This window comes from Bubalus bubalis, chromosome 13 (genome assembly GCF_019923935.1).
Source record: "Bubalus bubalis isolate 160015118507 breed Murrah chromosome 13, NDDB_SH_1, whole genome shotgun sequence".
Lineage (NCBI taxonomy): Eukaryota > Metazoa > Chordata > Mammalia > Artiodactyla > Bovidae > Bubalus > Bubalus bubalis.
Window position 1 is genome coordinate 18,469,443 of NC_059169.1, and position 19,419 is coordinate 18,488,861.

Genomic DNA, 19,419 nt, shown 5'->3' on the forward strand with positions numbered 1-19,419 from the left:
GAATGTTCCTCCCATGACTGATGGTCTATGTCCCCACTCCCCTGTCTCTGCTCCTACCCAGGTCCTTGTTACCATCACACCTCCCCCAGTTCTGACCTGTTCATGGGGGGTCAGCAGTGACGGGGATGAGCCTGGGAGGAAGAGAGACCAACATGGAAGCTCCCTGCTGCTTGCAGGATCACAGGGACCAGGGATCCAGGGAAGACAGTGTGGGCCTGGCTCACCTAAGAGGGGCAACTCAAAGAAACAGCACTGGGCTTTCCCTCTGCAGAGTCTGCTCTCAGCTTTCTAAGTTCTCTACAATGGGGTGTTGAGACACAAGCATCACTGCTTCCTACTCATTTGGGGGGAAGACGAATATAAGTTTTTGCACTTAGACAAGTAAATTCAAGCAACCAAACTAACAGACATTCTCCACCTCTGCAGCTAGAAAGATGCTGTAAAGACAAAGGGCTCTTGGTTGGGGAGGGATAACATTTTGAGTATCTTCTCCTGACACATATCAGCCCATGACATACAAGTGCATAAACCCATTTCTCAACGGATATTATCCAAATGAAGGACAGAGCAATAGGAGTAGTATCTTCTGGCTTTGCTCTATACTTACTTATTCTTGCTATGGTTTGGGGAGTCCTTTTAAGTGGGATGGTAGGGAAAAATGGTGAAAATATCTGATGAGTACAACACAGTTGAAGAATTGCTGCTTTTAAACTGTGGTGTTGCAGAAGATTCTTTAGAGTTCTTTGGACTGCAAGGAGATCAAACCAGTCAATCCTAAAAGAAATCAACCCTGAATATTCACTGGAAGGACTGATACTGAAGCTGAAACTTCAATACTTTGGCCATCTGATGTGAAGAGCTGACTCATTGGAAAAGACTCTGATGCTGGGAAAGACTGAAGGCAGGAGGAGAAAGGGATGATTGGACGGCATCACCAACTCAATGAACATGAGTTTCAGCAAGCTCTGGGAGTTGGCGATGGACAGAGAATCCTGGCGTGCTGCAGTCCATGGGGTCACAAAGAGTCGGACACAATTGAGAAGTGGACAAGGTGGAGACTGGAGAGTGTAGATCTCTGTCATATGACTAGTACTTTGGATTTTACTCTGCTGCCATGGGAGTCTTTGGAGATAAAACTGAAACTCTTCACTATACAACTGAAACACTGTGAATCAGCTATACTTCAATTTTTAAAAAGAGGCTGCTGCTGCTAAGTCGTTTCAGTCGTGTCCAACTCTGTGCGACCCCAGAGACAGCAGCCCACCAGGCTCCCCCGTCCCTGGGATTTTCCAGGCAAGAACACTGGAGTGGGTTGTCATTTCCTTCTCCAATGCATGAAAGTGAAAAGTGAAAGTGAAGTGTCCGACTCTTCGAGACCCCATGGACTGCAGCCTACGACATACATAAAATTTGAATCCTGGCTCTACCCCTTACTTGAAAAGTAGGATAAGCTCCCAGTGACTCAGATTTTAAATCTATCAGATAAGGATAACAACAAATTGTGAGAATTAAGCAGGAAATGGTGGGTTAAGAAACTAAAATGTGTTAAAAATTTCATAAACGTTAGGAATTATTATTAATACTCGTGTAACTTGTCAGGGACTGTAACAAGCATTAGAGGAACAGAAATGAGAGATATAGGCCCTGTCCTCAAAGAGAGAAAGAAAATAGTCAAGAGTGTGGGGAGGGCTGAGAAAAAGGCTGGAGGTCTTGGTGGGGTAAGAGTGTGTATAAGGTGATGGTCAGGAAAGAAGCTGGTGGGAGGAAAGCCAGAAATCAAAATACAAAAATATTTTAGTCTGATTTCTTGTTCTTGGTGGAAAATATTAGATACATTTCTCTGTGGTGCTTTTCCCCAAAATTCCTATTGTGTTTCTTGTTTGTTTCTTTGTTTTTATTTTCTGTTTCTTTGCTTTACTATTCATATTTATGTAACAATTCAGTTTTTATTATTAAACAATAAATATAAAGAAAATCACCAAAGACCATGAACACATAAATAGAAATTAAAGAGAAAAGTCATTTCACAAGGTGTTACTCTTTTTACTTAAGCAGAAATAATACCCAAAAGGCCAGTGTCCTGATTCTTAAGAATAATAACAGTTCCTGATGACTGAACATTCCTAAGAATGAGACAAGGGCACAAACATTATCTCACTAAGTTACATCTTCACCACAAATCTGTGGGTCAATGATTTCCAGACCAGGTTTAAAGATGAGTATGTTGACACTTGGCAGCCAAGTGACATCATCAAGGCCCCACAGTCGACAAGGCAGAGCAGGAATAAACTGTGGGTCACACTGACACTGGGACTACACTCTTACAGGAGTGTACTCCTCCTGTGAATGGCTTCCTTGGAATCTTTACACATTGCAAGTTCTCTCCAGATTTTCCGTTTTTAATCAACCAACACTGCACCTTGGCGACAAAGGCATATAAAGTGGAATCTACATGGATACAAAGCTTGGCACTATTTTGCAAACATGCTCTCTGGAGTGTGTACCTAGAACATGCTCCAAGGAAGGATGGAAACCAACAGAATAGAACCAAAACATACTGATGTCAAGGCATGTTTAGTCTTTTAGTCTTTGCTCAGATGTGCTTCCAAATATTATTGGCAGAGCCAAGAATCATCTAATGTTATTTCTTTACAGAATTATTTTATGTACACAAGCATAAAACTTTTTTCTTTTAAGAAGCATTAGAAATAAGGCAGGGATGTTTCTACAGCTTTGCATTCAAGGATGTGAAAGGACTTTACAGACATGCCCTTTATTTCTACTAACTAATCTCACATGGCCATTTCAGAGATGAGTACCATCAAAACATAAAACTTGGGAATCTCAGCTCATTTATTTTCTACTCTATCCATAAGTCATAAATCTAACAGCCAGAGGAAATCTTTAAATATGGGGGCTGAATGTGCTTAAAAGTTCTTCCCATTTTTCCTGAAAGGGATACCTTTGAAAACAATTTTTTTCAATTGTGATAAAATATACATAAAATTTGCTAGATTAACCACTTTAAGTGCACAGTTCAGTGGTGTTAAATACATTCACGTTTTTGTATAGCCATCACCACCATCCCCCCTCAGATCTCCTTTCATCTTGAAGAACTGAAACTCTGTACCCATTAAACAACAACTCCCCTCTCCTGCCCACTGCTGGCACCCACCATTCTACATATTGTATCCATGAATTTGCTATCCTAGGTAACTCCTTTTAGTAGAATCATACAGTATTTGTCCTTTGTAAATGACTTATTTCACTTAGCTTAATTTTTTCAAGGTCATCTGTGCTGTAGCACGTGTCAGAATTGTATTCTTTATTAAGGCTGAGTAATATTCTACTGTATGTATACGCACCTCATTTTGTTTGTTGATTCATCTGTCAATGGACCCTTAGGTGCCTCCACCTTTTTGCTGTTGAGAATAATGCTGCTATAACAAGCATGTTCCAGTATCTCTTCAAGACCTTTCTTCCAATTATTTTGGGTTTATACTCTTAAGGAGAATTGCTAGGTCATATGATAATTCCATCATTAACTCTTCAGAGCAACCACCAAGTTGATTTCCATGGTGAAATAGTAGCTGCACTATTTCACATTCCTATCAGCAATGAACAAGGATTCTAATTTCCCTACATCCTTGACAATACTTATCATTTTCATTTTTTCTCTTTTCTTTGACAGCAGGCATCTTAAAGGGTGTGAGATGGCATTTCACTAGAGTCTGAAAAGAATATCTTGGTTTTAAAATTACTTAGATTAATTCCAGGTATTTTTGAGGTCATGGGCAGGTAGCACCAGCCATACCCAAGTCCGCATTCGCCTTCCTTTGGGTGCCATGTTGTGCATGCTTCCTGATAAACAGGCATTTCAGGACACATTACACCCACATTCCAGGAAGCACATGTGCCTGGCTCATTCTGTCTCACCTCCTCTCTGTTTCTCATCTCAAGGGGGTATTTTTCTGAGCGTGCCTTGATGGGCAGATGATTACTAAGTATATAAATAAAAACTCATTTTTTTTTTTAAAATCAGTAAGTCTGTCAAAGCAGAGGGCAGGATGATAGATGAGGACACATGGCCTAAGTTGCCCTTGGCTATATACCTGGAGGATAGAAATTTCTCAGTAAATGTCACAGAATTATGTTGAGTGGATGAACAAGGAATGACAGGAGTGTCTACTATGCATATAATCCAGTCTCTAAACTCTCCTTGAAAGTTTTACTACTTTACAAAGAAGAAGAAAAGAGAACAGAATGAGAGCCCAGGAGGAGCTGGCCAACTCAGCACTCCACCGTCACAGCAGGCACATGTGGGTCTACATGGAACACTTCACACTCATTGACCTATTTTGTCCTCACAACAGATTGAGGGGGTGATACCGTTATCTGCCTTGTAAGACAGAGAAAACCAAGGTACATAGAGACAGAATTCTGAGTTCACTGCTCTTCCTTATTATTCTGCTTCCCTGGTGAAAATTATTCATTAATGACTAAATTGTCAAAGTCTCCCCAAAGCATCTAAATATCCTATGATTCTCAAAGCCCCACAATTTCACAGAAAGTTCTCCAAGGAGATAATCACTTTAAAAGATGTCCTCATTTCCCACAGCAAAATTACATCTGTAAGACACTTATTAATAAAATTCATGTTTCCCTATAGGAACCTCTCTGGTGCTAAGCAAATCATTTATCCTTCTGTTCTCAGAATTATGTGATTATCAGTGGAAACACTGTGGAAACTTAAGAAGTCTGAGTCCAGAAATCTATCTAAGTAAGTTATTAAATCACATGCACACAAAACTAACAAATGAACAACTACAACAACAACAAAACCAAAACTTGGTATCCGATGAAAGTGTCTGTTGAAAATACCTGCTGCTAAATATATGCTCTATTGGGAAAAAAATGATCAACTCATTCACTTATCTTCAAAAGACCAATCAAATTAAAAGCCCTTAAACTTTAGACACCTTATAAAAAGAACATGTGAGAGTGTTCTGCTATGCATACCTGAAGTGCAACTGACATTTTTTTCCTTAAATCGTGCAGTCCAATACTGGTTGTCGAGATGTCATCAATGGAAATGCCACCTTCAGGTTCTGACAATCTAAAAAGGGCAGCAATGAGGGAACTTTTTCCAGCTCCTGTTCTTCCCACGATGCCATACTGAAAAGAGACCCAGGGGGATGAAGAATTAACAAGATGCACAAAATCCAGGAGAACCCTGATTGCTGAAGATGAATTTTCAAGTTCTATTATATGTAAAGAATAGTCTATAAGTTTCTCAAGCAAGGCCCTACTGACATTTTGAACCAATAATTAATTATTGAGGGTTGAGGCCTGTCCTGTATCTTGTAGGATGATTAACAGTAGCCATGAATCCACTAGATACCAGATGCAACCCCCAAAATTGTGGCAACCAAAAATGACAGAAATTCACAAATGTCCTTGATTGAGACCACCATCATCCCAAGAATACACAATATAAAATATAGTGACTTTCATGCCTTCTATTCAGATTTCCCTGATTAAATGCTTAATATGCAGAAAATTGTTTTCTATAATTATCACATAGTATCCATTATGTGGTATGTTAAAGGGGGAGACACATATATGTATGTGGTCTATATATGAATGTGAGTGTATGTTTGTAACTAACATTTGTAAATGAAGAAGATAACAACAACAACAAAGAATAACCTGACTGCAGTGAAAAACCAGCAGTCTCCTAAGTGGTCCATAAGAAGTCAGATTTTAAATTGGTTTTATTCCTACTCCCTGGGTAATTTGACCTTGAAAATTACATGGGTAATTTTACAGAGATATCAACAAGTCAAGTCAGAAGTATTATACACAAAGAAGTACTCACTTTCTCAGGGATATGTTATTTATTTAAGAGGGATTATTCTTTGGTAGAAAAATGAAAGCATTTCCTGATATTAAATATCTTAATTATATTTTATCTTGAAAGGAAACATCTTCAAATATAAAATGCAGGTCTCAGTCTTGAAAGACAGAGGCCAGTAGAGAAAATGTACATAATGAGAACAACAACAACACAAACAATATTTGCTATTTACATGGGACCTTTCATCAGAGTAGTTCAAAAGGCACTTTATCAATACATCAATACTTAAAACTGAACCTTGGAAAAACACATGTCAGGTGTCAGTCTATTTACTAAAACCAAAGCAGAGAGAAATTAAATGCACTAACAGCAAGATTAAAGATTCGATACAATGTAGGTAAAATGCTGGCAGTTGGTGGTTTAGTCACTAAGTTTTGTTCAACTCTTGGGACCATGGACTGCAGCCTGCCAGGCTCCTCTGTCCATGGACTTCTCCAGGCAAGAATGCTAGAGTGGGTTGCCATTTCCTACTCCAGTGGATCTTCCTGACCCAGGGATAGAACCCGGGTCTCCTGCCTTGCAGGCAGATTCTCTACCGTCTGAGCCACCAGGGAACCCCAACTGCAAATTTTCTGAAGGAAGCTCTCCAAGAGATGATTTCATCTGTATTGAAAATCTGGAATTGATGAGAGTGTAACATATGCTTGGATCATTTGTAATTCAGTAAAGGTTTAAAATTCATGGCTTTAAAAAATAACAACTAAATCTTTCTGAGTAATATAATCAAAATGTTTAGAACTTTTCAGGTTTTCTGATTTGAAAACCTCTGAAGTTTCACATCTTAGTCTATCAAATCAAACATGGCATTTCAAAAAAGAATTTATCTTTATAGGGATTAAACATAAGAAAAGTGGGTTCAGCTAGTTTTATTATCTTATAAAGATAATACAAAGACTATAAGACATTTTGTTATTGTTCAGTAGTGTCCAAATCTTTGCGACCCCATGGACTGCAGCATGCCAAGTTTCCCTGTCCTTCACTATATCCTGGGGTTGGCTCAAAATCATGTCCATTGAATCAGTAATGCCACCCAACCATCTCATCCCCTGTCATCTCCTTCTCCTCCTGCCTTCCGTCTTTCCCAGCATCAGGGTCTTTTCCAATGAGTTGGCTCTTCGTGTCAGGTGGCGAAAGTATTGGAGCTTCAGCATCAGTTCTTCCAATGGATATTTAGGACTGATTTCCTTTAGGACTGACTGGTTTGATCTCCTTGCTGTTCAAGGGACTCTCAAGAGTCTTCTCCAGCACAACAGTTCAAAAGTATCCATTCTTCAGTGCCCAGCCTTCTTTATGACCCAATACTTACATCTGTACATGACTACTGGAAAAACCATAGCTTTGACTATAGGCACCTTTGTCGGCAAAGCAACGTCTCTGCTTTTTAACATGCTGTCTAGGTTTGTCATAGCTTTTCTTCCAAGGAAGAAGCATCTTCTAATTTCATGGCTGCAGTCACCATCCACAGTCACTGTTGGAGCCTAAGAAAATAAAGTCTATCACTGTTTCCATTGTTTGCCCATCTATTTGAAGTGAAATGATAGAACCAGAAGCCATGATCTTAGTTTTCTGCATGTTGAGTTTTAAGCCAGCTTTTTTTACTATCCCCTTTCACCATCAAGAGGCTCTTTAGCTCCTCTTTGCTTTTTGCGATTTGGGTGGTATCATCTGCTTATCTGAAGTTACTGGTATTTCTCCTGGCAGTCTTGATTCCAGCTTGTGCTTCATCCAGCCCAGCATTTCGCATGCTGTACTCTGCATGTAAGTTGAATAAGCAGGGTGACAATATACAGCCTTGAGATACTCCTTTCCCAATTTTGAACCAGTCTATTGCTCCATGTCCAGTTCTAACTTTTGCTTTTTGATCTGCATACAGGCTTCTCAGGACATTTTGTACCTTAAGTTAAACCCTAATTCATATAATATAGATGGGCCATTCTCTGCATACAGGCAGGCTGTAGTGTGTATATATGTGGCTCATGTGTTCTGTGTACAGGCGGGTCTCAAAGATATTTTGGATTTGGCTCCAGACCACCATAACTCATGAATATCAAAATAAAGCAAGTTATATCAATGTTTTGCTTCTCTGTGCAAATAAAAGTTACATTTATACTATATTGTAGTCTAATGATGTACAATAGCATTATATATAAAAACATGTACATACCTTAATTTCCAATACTTTATTGTTAAAAGAATGCTAACCATCTAAGCATTTATAGGGTAGTAACATTAAAAACCACTGATCACATATCAGGATAATAAATATAATAATAATGAAATGGTTTGAAATATTGCAAGAATTATCAAAATGTGACAGAGACATGAAGTGACCAAATGCTGTAGGAAAAATGGTGCCAATGTACTTGCCTGACACAGTGTTGCCATAAATGTCCTTTTTTTTTTTTTTAAGCATTATCTGTGAAGCACAGTAAAACAAGTGGGCCTATATTTCAGAGTGTTCTTATACATAAATCAATGCACATCAGGACACAGGTGAGAACTGATCTGTGAGAATGTGTGTATGTTCCCATGTTATCAGCTCCACCGAAACTGATCCATCTGTGCAAACGGGAAGTTTGTAAACTTTGGGCAAATGGACTGAGATATGTAGGGGCACCAAGGACTGCTCATGACCACAGGAATGCGAGTTCCAAACTCCAGCTAAAAAAAACTAAAAACCAGGGGACTTCCCTGGCAGTTCAGCAGTTAAGATTCTGTGCTTCCACTGCTGGAGGCATGGATTCAATCCCTGGTCAGGTAACTAAGATCCCACATGCTGCATGGCCTCAGACCCCCCAAAAGAAAAATGCAACTCAAAGAAAACCTGACTCTGATTATTCCTAGAGTTCAGTCATCAAAGCTATAGTCTAAACGTCTTTGCTGGGTAAACAAAGGGTTTTACCAATTGCCCATGGAGAGTGTCACCAGTATCAGTAAGCTCACATTCTTCAATCTAAAGACACTTGGGGGCTTTTCTGGTGGCTCAGTGGTAAAGAAACTGCCTGCCAATGCAGGAGACATGGGTTTAATTCCTAGTCCAGGAGAATCCCACATGCTGTGAAGCAACTAAGCCCGTGTGCCACAACTACCGAGCCTGCGCTCTAGAACCCGGGAACCACAACTATGAGCCTACTTGCTTCAACTGTTGAAGCCCTCGCACTCTATAGCCCATGCTGTTAACAAGAGAAGACACCACAGTGAGAAGCCCACACACGGCAACTAGAGAAAAGCCCAAGAAGCAACAGAGACCCAGCCCAGTCAAAAATAAAGAAACAGATACAATTATAAAGACACTTGGAGAAAATCTTCTGTTATTTGCTTTGCAGTGACCCCTTTCTGTTTTTCCAACCAGGTTGCTCTCTGATGATGACACTGCTTAGACACTTGCTCCTGGATCTCTCTTCACACATCAAACTCAGCATAATCAACACCCAATGCTCCACACAAAACCACCCCTTCATCCGTCTTCCCCACTTACTCTCATTACATCTTTCCCAGGCTCACAGTGTTTAAAAACAAAATAAACTCTGTCCTTAATCATAATTGGTGCAAATGAATTTGAAAAGTAAATAAATACTAGCTATAGCCTAGCACTTTGAAAAAAAATTTCTTAAAATGTTTTTACTTTCTAGGCTTCTGTGTGTGTTCTTGTATTTTTTTTCTATGTGTACTTAAAGATACAAGTTCACATATTTAAAGAAAAGATGATTAATGTGAACATATTGTTATATGTGTTTTAATTTTGTATTTCTAAAATATTTATTTAATAGTTGCATAATATTATAGTACATTTGATCATTTATTTAACAAATCCTCTGTTGCTGGATATTTAGGCAGTGTCAAATAGTTAGCTATTATAAATAACTCTGTTAAATATCCCTGAAGCTAAATCTTTGAAAACAACTTTAATCATTTCCTTAACAAAAAATCTCAGATGTGGAATTTCTGAGAGTCATGTATGGACCCCTTGGAAAGCAAGGTGATCAAACTAGTCAACCCTAAATGAAATCAGTCCTGAATATTCACTGGAAGGACTGATGCTGAAGCTCCAATACTTTGACCACCTTACACAAAGAGCCAACTTATTGGAAAAGACCCTGATGCTGGGAAAGACTGAAGGCAGGAGGAGAAGGGGATGACAGAGGATGAGATGACTGGATGGTATCATTGACACAATGAGCATGAACTTGGGAAAACTGCAGGAGACAGTGAGGGACAGAGAAGCCGCCTGGTGTGTGTCAGTCCAAGGGGTCACAAAGAGTCAGACACGACTAGGTGACTAAACAACAACAACAAAGTATGAACACTTTCAGAGGAAGCTGTTAAGCTGCTAACCTACCCTCCAGAAGTATGATACCATTTTCTACTACCACCCATTTCCCTGCATGTTCACAAATCCAGGTGTTATAGCTCTGTTTTCTGCCATAAGGGTGGTGTCATCTGCATATCTGAGGTTTTTGATATTTCTCTCAGCCATCTTGATTCCAGCTTGTGGTTCTTCAAGGCCAGCATTTCTCATGCTGTACTCTGCATATAAGTTAAATAAGCAGGGTGACAATATACAGCCTTGATGTACTCCTTTTCCTATTTGGAACCAGTGTGTTGTTCCACATCCAGTTCTAACTGTTGCTTCCTGACCTGCATATAGGTTTCTCAAGAGGCAGGTCAGGTGGTCTGGTATTCCCATCTCTTTCAGAATTTTCCACAGTTTATTGTGATCCACACAGTCAAAGGCTTTGGCATAGTCATTAAAAAAGAAATAGATGTTTTTCTGGAACTCTCTTGTTTTTTCGATGATCCAGCAGAGATGACACCACCTTTATGGCAGAAAGTGAAGAGGAAATAAAAAGCCTCTTGATGAAAGTGAAAGTAGAGAGTGAAAAAGTTGACTTAAAGCTCAACATTCAGAAAAAGAAGATCATGGCATCTGGCCCCACCACTTCATGGGAAATAGATGGGGAAACAGTGGAAACAGTGTCAGACTTTATTTTTTGGGGCTCCAAAATCACTGTAGATGGTGACTGCAGCCATGAAATTAAAAAACGCTTACTCCTTGGAAGGAAAGTTATGACCAACCTAGATAGCATATTGAAAAGGAGAGACATTACTTTGCCAACAAAGGTCCATCTAGTCAGGGCTATGGTTTTTCCAGTAGTCATGTATGGGTGTGAGAGTTGGACTGTGAAGAAAGCTGAGCGCCAAAGAATTGATGCTTTTGAACTGTGGTGTTGGAGAAGACTCTTGAGAGTCCCTTGGACTGCAAGGAGATCCAACCAGTCCATCCTAAAGGAGATCAGTCCTGGGTATTCTTTGGAAGGAATGATGCTAAAGCTGAAACTCCAGTACTTTGGCCACCTCATGCGAAGAGTTGACTCACTGGAAAAGACTCTGATGCTAGGAAGGATTGGGGGCAGGAGGAAAAGGGGACGACAGAGGATGAGATGGCTGGATGGCGTCACTGACTCGATGGACGTGAGTCTGAGTGAACTCCGGGAGCTGGTGATGGACAGGGAGGCCTGGTGTGCTGCGATTCATGGGGTCGCAACGAGTCAGACATGACTGAGCGACTGAACTGAACTGAGCTCTGTTTTAATCAACATCAACTTGATCACAAAAAGTGGAATCACTTTCCCAGGATGTCTTGCTGGAGGCATAACAGCTCCTGGCTCCCTGCCCCCTGCACCTGCCCCCTCTGGTCCATGTGCTCTCATTTCTCAGATTAAACTCCTAAATGCCAGCTCAGCACCCAACAATCCACCCCAGGACACCTCTTCTACAAAACTGTCCTCTCTAACCTCTCCATCCTTCATGTACACGAGTCAGCTTCCTTGGCATCACTAGCTAGTTGTGAGTGTTGAATGTAAAACTGCGTGTTATACACTTGGTAGTTCATTTTCCCGGATGCTTTGCAGGTGTCTAGGTCTTCATTCACTGGATCAGGGCATCACGCTTTTGCTTATGCTGGTCTCACCTCTCAGAATGCCTTTCACACGCATTTCCACCTGCTGCAACCCTAACCACACACCACTAAGTCTGTCTCACATGTCTAATTCCTTGGAAATGCTCTTCCTGTCCCCTAATATGGACTTGTTGCAACTCTAACAGAAGTTATGTCATTTTTATAAGCATCTACAAAAATTGTGATCTCCTTCTAGCTTACAAAGCTGATATAGCCATTTTCTTGTTTCTTCAACCAGACTGCATATATTGACATCAGGATCTGTATTGGACTTGACTTTTTATTAATTGTATTACCTGTGGTGTCCTGAAAAAAAGAAACTCCCATGGGAGCTGAGATTTTTAACTTAGTCCAGAGAAATTTATGGAATATCTATTACCATATTGAGCTTCCCTGGTGGCTCAGATGGTAAAGCATCTGCCTGCAATGTGGAAGACCCAGGTTCGATCCCTGGGTTGGGAAGATATCCTGGAGAAGTAAACGGCAACCCACTCAAGTACTCTTGCCTGGAGAATCCCATGGATGGAGGAGCCTGGTAGGCTACAGTCTATGGGGTTGCAAAGAGTCGGACACAACTGAGAAACTTCACTTCTTCACTTCATTATCATATTATTTAAGAACAAGATAAATCAGACAGAGACAGACACAGCAGATGGATCCTACAGCCATAAATACAACTTCAAATGGCCAACACCTTAATTCTCCTGGGACAGACAACCCCTTCCACAGCATAAGCGGTTATGGTCATTTTATATCCTATGAAAATGATGACCATTTTTGTCCAAGCATTTACTCTGGGTGCTTTACATGCCTTATCTGTATTAAGTTGTACATAAACCCTACAGGTTACAATCTATCGCTTCCATTTTGCATAAGAAAAGATTGAAGTTTAGATGAATTAGTCTGTCTGAATATCAGAGCCCATAAGTAGCAGGATGGGACTCAAATCCACATGTGTGGGCTTCTCTTCCACCTGCTGATGGGCCTCCTTATCCCCTGGATGGCCTGACATCTTATCAGGTCTCTGAGTAGCTAGAACAGAGAAAGTGGGGAGAGGTGTAGCTGCAGTTAAAGAAACAGGCCTACCATAGAGATCTTATGGTCAGGCATACATGTGGTGAGTGAGAGCAAAGAGGGTACCTGAGGGCAGGTGGACCATAATCAGCAGGAAGACCCGGCACCCACAGCTGGATTGAGAGAGAAACCTGCAGCTAAGTGAGACACATGGTGCCTGGGGAACAGGCCAAACAGACCTCATGCCCTGCTTGGGGCAGCAGGACTCATTTTTGATCCCATCAGGTGGTGAAACAGCCACACATACACTGCTGCACTGGGCTGTCTCTGACTCCAAGTCCAGGCATGGCTGAGCCTGTGGGAAATCCCTCCAGTCCCTGCAGGAGGCTGATGTGGGAAAGGACAGACAGCAGGATGAAAACTACCTGTAATGAAGACAGACTCCATTGGAAAGATGCAAAGAAATGCAGTGGAATCACACATAATTCGATTATAATGCAAAGGTGCAATTTATAAAGCATCAGTTCAGCTCAGTTGCTCAGTCATATCCAGCTCTTTGCAACCCCATGGACTGAAGCATGTCACGCTTCCTTGTCCATCATCAACTCCTGGAGCTTACTCAAATTCATGTCCATCCAGTCAGTAATGCCATTCCACCATCTCATAAAAGCATAAAAGTAAGTAAATCTAGTGGCACAGAATATTCTAGAGCCTCTTGCTCAGTTAGCAGCAGAGATTTGGGAATTCTTGAGTTCAATTTCAAACTGTCAAAGGACATTTCTTGGGAATCACAGGTTATCACTCATCAAAAACTGCCCATGGGAGAGAAAGGTGGAGGTCATGTTCAGATATGAATCTGAGTCAGGAGGTCTGGGTGAGCCTGAGACTCCGCATTTCTAAGAAGCTCCAGGAGAGGCAGGTGCTGCTGACTCTGGCACCACAGTCTGAGTCACAGGGAATTAGGAAGCCGGCAGGGGAAGGGGATAATCTGGGAGTGACGGGAGCAGTTTTTAAAAAAATATTACATAAAAAGGGGAAAAAAGTAGGAAACTAATATTTTTGTACATTATAGCATGGTCTACTAAGCATCTGTAAAAATGTAGCATCCAAATAACACCTGTGAGCAAAAAGAAAGCACAATCAATCTACCTCAAGAGGCGGAAAATATTTTATTGCCCAGGACTCTCTAAAATGATCAAATCAACCACAAAATCATCAAATGAAAAATGAAGCCCATGTTCAGACTCTAACCAGGAAGTCTAGGGTGCTATTTAACTCATGTTGATTTTTTTTTTTTTTTTCTGTTTGGCTGTGCTGGGTCCTGATTGCTTTGCACGAGCTGTCTCTAGTTGTGACAAGTTGGGGCTACTCCTTGTTACAGTGCACGAGCCTCTCACTGAGGTGGCTTTTATTGTTGTTGAGCAAAGACTTCAGTAGTTGTGGCATATGGGCTCAACTGTTGTGGTACAGGGCTCAGTTGCTCTGTGGCATGTGGAATCTTCCCAGACCAGGGCTTGAACCAGTGTCCCTGCATTGGCAGGCAAATTCTTATCCACTGCAGCAGCAGGGAAGTCCTTGTTCCTTATTTTCACTTGAAATTTCTTCTGTGATTTAAAATCCTGACTAGTACCTACTATACTTTCCTATTGGCTCTAACTTCCAGGAATCGGAACAGAAGAGGAAATGAGGGAAAGAGAATAAAGCCTCACTTCTGCTGGGCTGGCTCACTCCCATGTCCCCTGCCCGCACCCACCCCCATCCCCGCCAACAGCCTCTCTCAGTCAAATCCAACACCAAAGGGGTGTCCTGGAGTGATGGAGGCTGGGACAGGTGAGCAGGAGAGGGAACCTGACATATACACAAGTGGACTGAAATCACTTCATGAACACGCTGCCTGGGTGTCATCTCCAAACACAGAAATGAAGCTAACAGTGACGCTGAGAGTGGACCAAGGCACAGATCAAAAGACAAGTTACTTCAGTTATTAATTTAGTCTCCAAATTCTCTTTTCCCTCAAACATTTTATAATCTCAATAATCCTATGATTTGCAGGTTTTAAGAAGGAAGAATAAGAATCTGTTATGTTCCTAAGTTGTCCTACAAAGTTTCTTAGATAATTCATATTTTATGGCTTTGGGGGAAATGTAAGACAAGTGCAGGTTAACAGAATTACATTTACAACAGAAAATCTGACAGACACGTTGTCTGAGAGTGAGTAAACATCACATACAGTGCTCTCGGGGACAAGATTGTATCAAGAGCTGTGGTTAATGTTTTCCTGACACAGCAGTTCATGGTTTTCCTGACCTACACTGAAACTGGAAATACTTAGGAGGGAGCTTTTGCCCTGTGACTAACTGAAACTGCTCCCTGGGTAGCATTTGGGCATTAAGTTGAATATTCTTTCATGTTACAATGGTTTCATTCATTAAATCACAGCTACAGCCATTAGATGGGTCTGGGGTGGTAAGAGTTTTAAAGAGCAGTTCTTTCAGTTATAAACTGTGTTGTCATGTGTGTGTGTGTGTGGGTGTGGGTTGGTTTCTGCTTGCTTACACCTGAGCAGCCCCTCAGCACCCTCTCTGTGCCCTGCAGAATGCCACATTCTGGGAACAAAGATGAAAACAAGATGCTCCCTGATTAAAAAAAACAAAAAACCCTCAAGTACTATGAGATACAGATCCCAAATTACAAAGCATGCCACAGGTGTTATCTTTTATTTTAATTATGATGAAATTCACATAAAATTTAACCATTTTTAAGTGTATAGTTTGTTGTTCAGGACATTCACATTTCTGTGCCACCAAGCTTGAGAATTTTTTTTTTTTTCCTCGTAAAACTGAAATTCTTACCCATTAAACAAACAACTCCCCATTTCCCCTCCCTGAGTCCCTGGAGACCACCTTCCTACTTCCTGTCTTCTTGGATTTGACTACTCTAGGAATCTCACATAAATTGAATCAGAGTATTTATTACTTTTGTGTCTGGCTTATTTCTTTTAGCAAGATGTCATCAAGGTTTATCCACAGGTCAGAATTTTCTTCCTTTTTAAGGCTGAATAATACTTCATTGTAAGAATTTAGTTCCTTCCAACTTTTGGCTGCCATAAACATATGTGTACCATAAATGCTCTTAAAAGAATATATAAGACACTAAGGATATATTAGTGTGTGTATATATGTTTTATATATATAACATATATTAGTATATTAAGTATATGTTAGTACATTAAGTATATACTATGAAAGTGGAGAGTGAAAAAGTTGGCTTAAAGCTCAACATTCAGAAAACGAAGATCATGGCATCTGGTCCCATCACTTCATGGGAAATAGATGGGGAAACAGTGGAAACTGTGTCAGACTTTATTTTTGGGGGCACCAAAATCACTGCAGATGGTGACTGCAACCATGAAATTAAAAGACGCTTGCTCTTTGGAAGAAAAGTCATGACCAACCTAGATAGCATATTGAAAAGCAGAGACATTACTTTGCCAACAAAGGTCCATCTAGTCAGGGCTATGGTTTTTCCAGTGGTCATGCATGGATGTGGGAGTTGGACTGTGAAGAAAGCTAAGCGCCAAAGAATTGATGCTTTTGAACTGTGGTGTTGGAGAAGACTCTTGAGAGTCCCTTGGACTGCAAGGAAGCCCAACCATTCCATTCTGAAGGAGATCAGCCCTGGGATTTCTTTGGAAGGAATGATGCTAAAGCTGAAACTCCAATACTTTGGCCACCTCATGCGAAGAGTTGACTCATTGGAAAAGACTCTGATGCTGGGAAGGATTGGGGGCAGGAGGAGAAGGGGACGACAGAAGATGAGATGGCTGGATGGCATCACTGACTCGATGGACATGAGTCTGAGTGAAGTCCGGGAGTTGGTGATGGACAGGGAGGCCTGGTGTGCTGCGATTCATGGAGTCGCAAAGAGTCGGACACAACTGAGCGACTGAACTGAACGTTCATATATAGTATATATTAGCATATTAGTATATATAAGGGTATATTAAACCAAGGGTCTCAAAGATGCACTAGACTTGACTCAGAAAATGAGGGGATTTTCACCATCCAGATGACAGAGGGCCTGGGTCTCTGAGGTAGAGGGGCAGCGTGCATGCTGGGAACAGGGAGGACATGGTGCTTTGGGAGAAACTACACACAATCCCAGTGCAGGGGAGGGTGTGTATGTCAGAGACATACTTGCAGCAGAGGGAGGTGGGGAAGAGCTTCCAACCACCTTGCCAGTTCTTGTTTAGTCTCTTCTTCAAGACTCTGTCCTGGTCCCAGCTGAGGGCCTCAGGTTGAGTGTGGAAGGGACATCACCAGCAGACATGGATGCTGGCAGGTCCAGGTCACAAGCCTCTCTGCCATCTTTCACATGGATCTTCTCTGCTCCCTTCAATTTGCTTTTGACTTTGAGCCAGTCCCTAGACCCTGTCTCCATTTGAGGCCCTGGTTCCTCACTCCTGACTGGGTCATTATTCAGGCTCTTCTCTGGTGGACACAAGGTCACCCCATGGCCCCTGCTGGAGTGGACTTGAGGCTATGCTAGGTTCCAGCAGCAGCTCACCCAGGCCAGTAAGGATCAGATCTGGGTTAAGAAGGAAGCAGTCTGTGGGGGGAGGGCAGGGGGCTGGCAGCTCAGTGTGGGTGAGAGCAGGACAAGGCTACAGGAAGGGCTAAGGGACAGGGAAGGAGGCTGCAACCAGAGGGCAACATGGGAGGAGGAGGAGATTTCAGAAATACAAACAAGAAAAGATGGAAAGGAATGACATACTGGAGAGTTAGGGCCAGGAAGACAAGGCTGACATCCCAGACTTTGTATGAATAATCAGGTGTCACATATAGTGTCCTGGGTCAGGTTAAAACGGAGCCCCGGATCCCAGGGCCCATCAACCACCATGAGGGAGCTCACAACACAGGGGAAAATTTGCTGGAGTCCCCATTCCATGATGAGTTTCCAAGAAAGATTCACCTACAATGTCACTGATTTGCATCCATTAGGAGCAAACAGTCCCCCTGACATAGTGATAAGGAAGCCAAGAACAGATGTGGTGCTAAATCTTTAGCTGTATTTAAAGAGGCAAATGGCTTAAACTAACCTTTTTTCCTGAGTAAATGAATTCTTTCAGGTTCCTCAATACCAGAGGACTGTCCGAGTTATATCTGAAGTTCACACTGGAAAAGGAAATCCTTCCATCGGTGGGCCATAATGGTGGTGGACGATACTCAAGTTCCCAGGGTGCTTCTTTCTCAAGGTCTGTATATTCCATCCCCCTTTCTACTGAAATCATCTGAAAGACATATGACACCACATGAGTTAGTATCAGAGGATCTAGCTTATGGGTGTTCAGAGACCGTAAATGAAACCTCCTGCTTTTCTATGGTTCAGAATATCTCAGGTCTCAAAATCCATAAAGGACAGAAGTAGGAGTCTGATGAGGCCTTGGATGATCTGCAAACTTGTTCATCATCTTCAACACTTTTACACACGACTACTTTCTTCAATTTTATATAAAAGCTAAAAAAATTAAGAGAAATGAATGGTAAGATTTTATTGATCCACCTTTCACATCTGAATAAAAAAAAGCAAAAGTTTTTTTTGAAAGAAAAAAACACTTATGGACATCAATCAGTATGTGTGGCTACAGAAGGGTCACGTGTTACAGATGTCCAGAACTGGACAGTCATCAAACATCATTTTAATAGTCACTTTTAACTCTGTTAGCAGAAATAAATGGAAAAACTTCTTTTTTATTATTTTTCTCCCTGTAGGAGAGGTAAAAATATTCAAAAGTATATAATTTACTTATTGACTAAGGTCTCTTCAGATCAGATCAGATCAGATCAGTCGCTCAGTCATGTCCGACTCTTTGTGACCCCATGAATTGGAGCACGCCAGGCCTCCCTGTCCATCACCAACTCCCGGAGTTCACTCAGACTCACGTCCATCGAGTCAGTGATGCCATAAACAACCGTAATTCCACACCTTTGAGAGCACATTCTGAGAGGAAGCCTACCTACCAGGAAGAAGGGCCACCAGCAAATTCAGGTGTTCAACACACACAAGAATAAGTGATAAAATGGGGGGGGGTGGAGAGAAATATTAATTAAATAAACCTTAAAATACTGGATTCTTTTCTTTTACCAAAAATAAGAAGCAAAGATAAATAAGCTGCTAAGAAATTAGTTTACATTGTCTCCAGAATTTCAGAACCTCTCTCCTACAGAGACATTTATTTTATTTGAAGACAGTTTGTGATGAATGTAAAATCTTCTGACATGGCATACATATGTGAGAAAATATGTATATATTTTTATTAACTTTAAGCAGATGGAAAGTGAAAGTGAAAGTTAGTCAGTCATGTCCAACTCTTTGCAACCCCATGGACTATAGCCTGCCAGGCTTCTCTGTTCATGGGGATTCTCCAGGCAAGAATACTGGCGTGGGTAGCCATTCCCTTCTCCAGGGGATCTTTCCAATGCAGCAATAGAACCTTTGTCTCTTGTGGCTCTGTATTACTGGCGGATTC

General features: G+C 41.2%; 1 protein-coding gene across 3 annotated transcripts in view; it reads right to left on the reverse strand.

The window, feature by feature from the left end:
* Window positions 1–19,419, reverse strand: part of LOC123464828 (ATP-binding cassette sub-family C member 4-like) — a 293,559-nt gene that overhangs the window by 224,810 nt on the left and 49,330 nt on the right. The gene's annotated exons all lie outside the window — the stretch shown is intronic.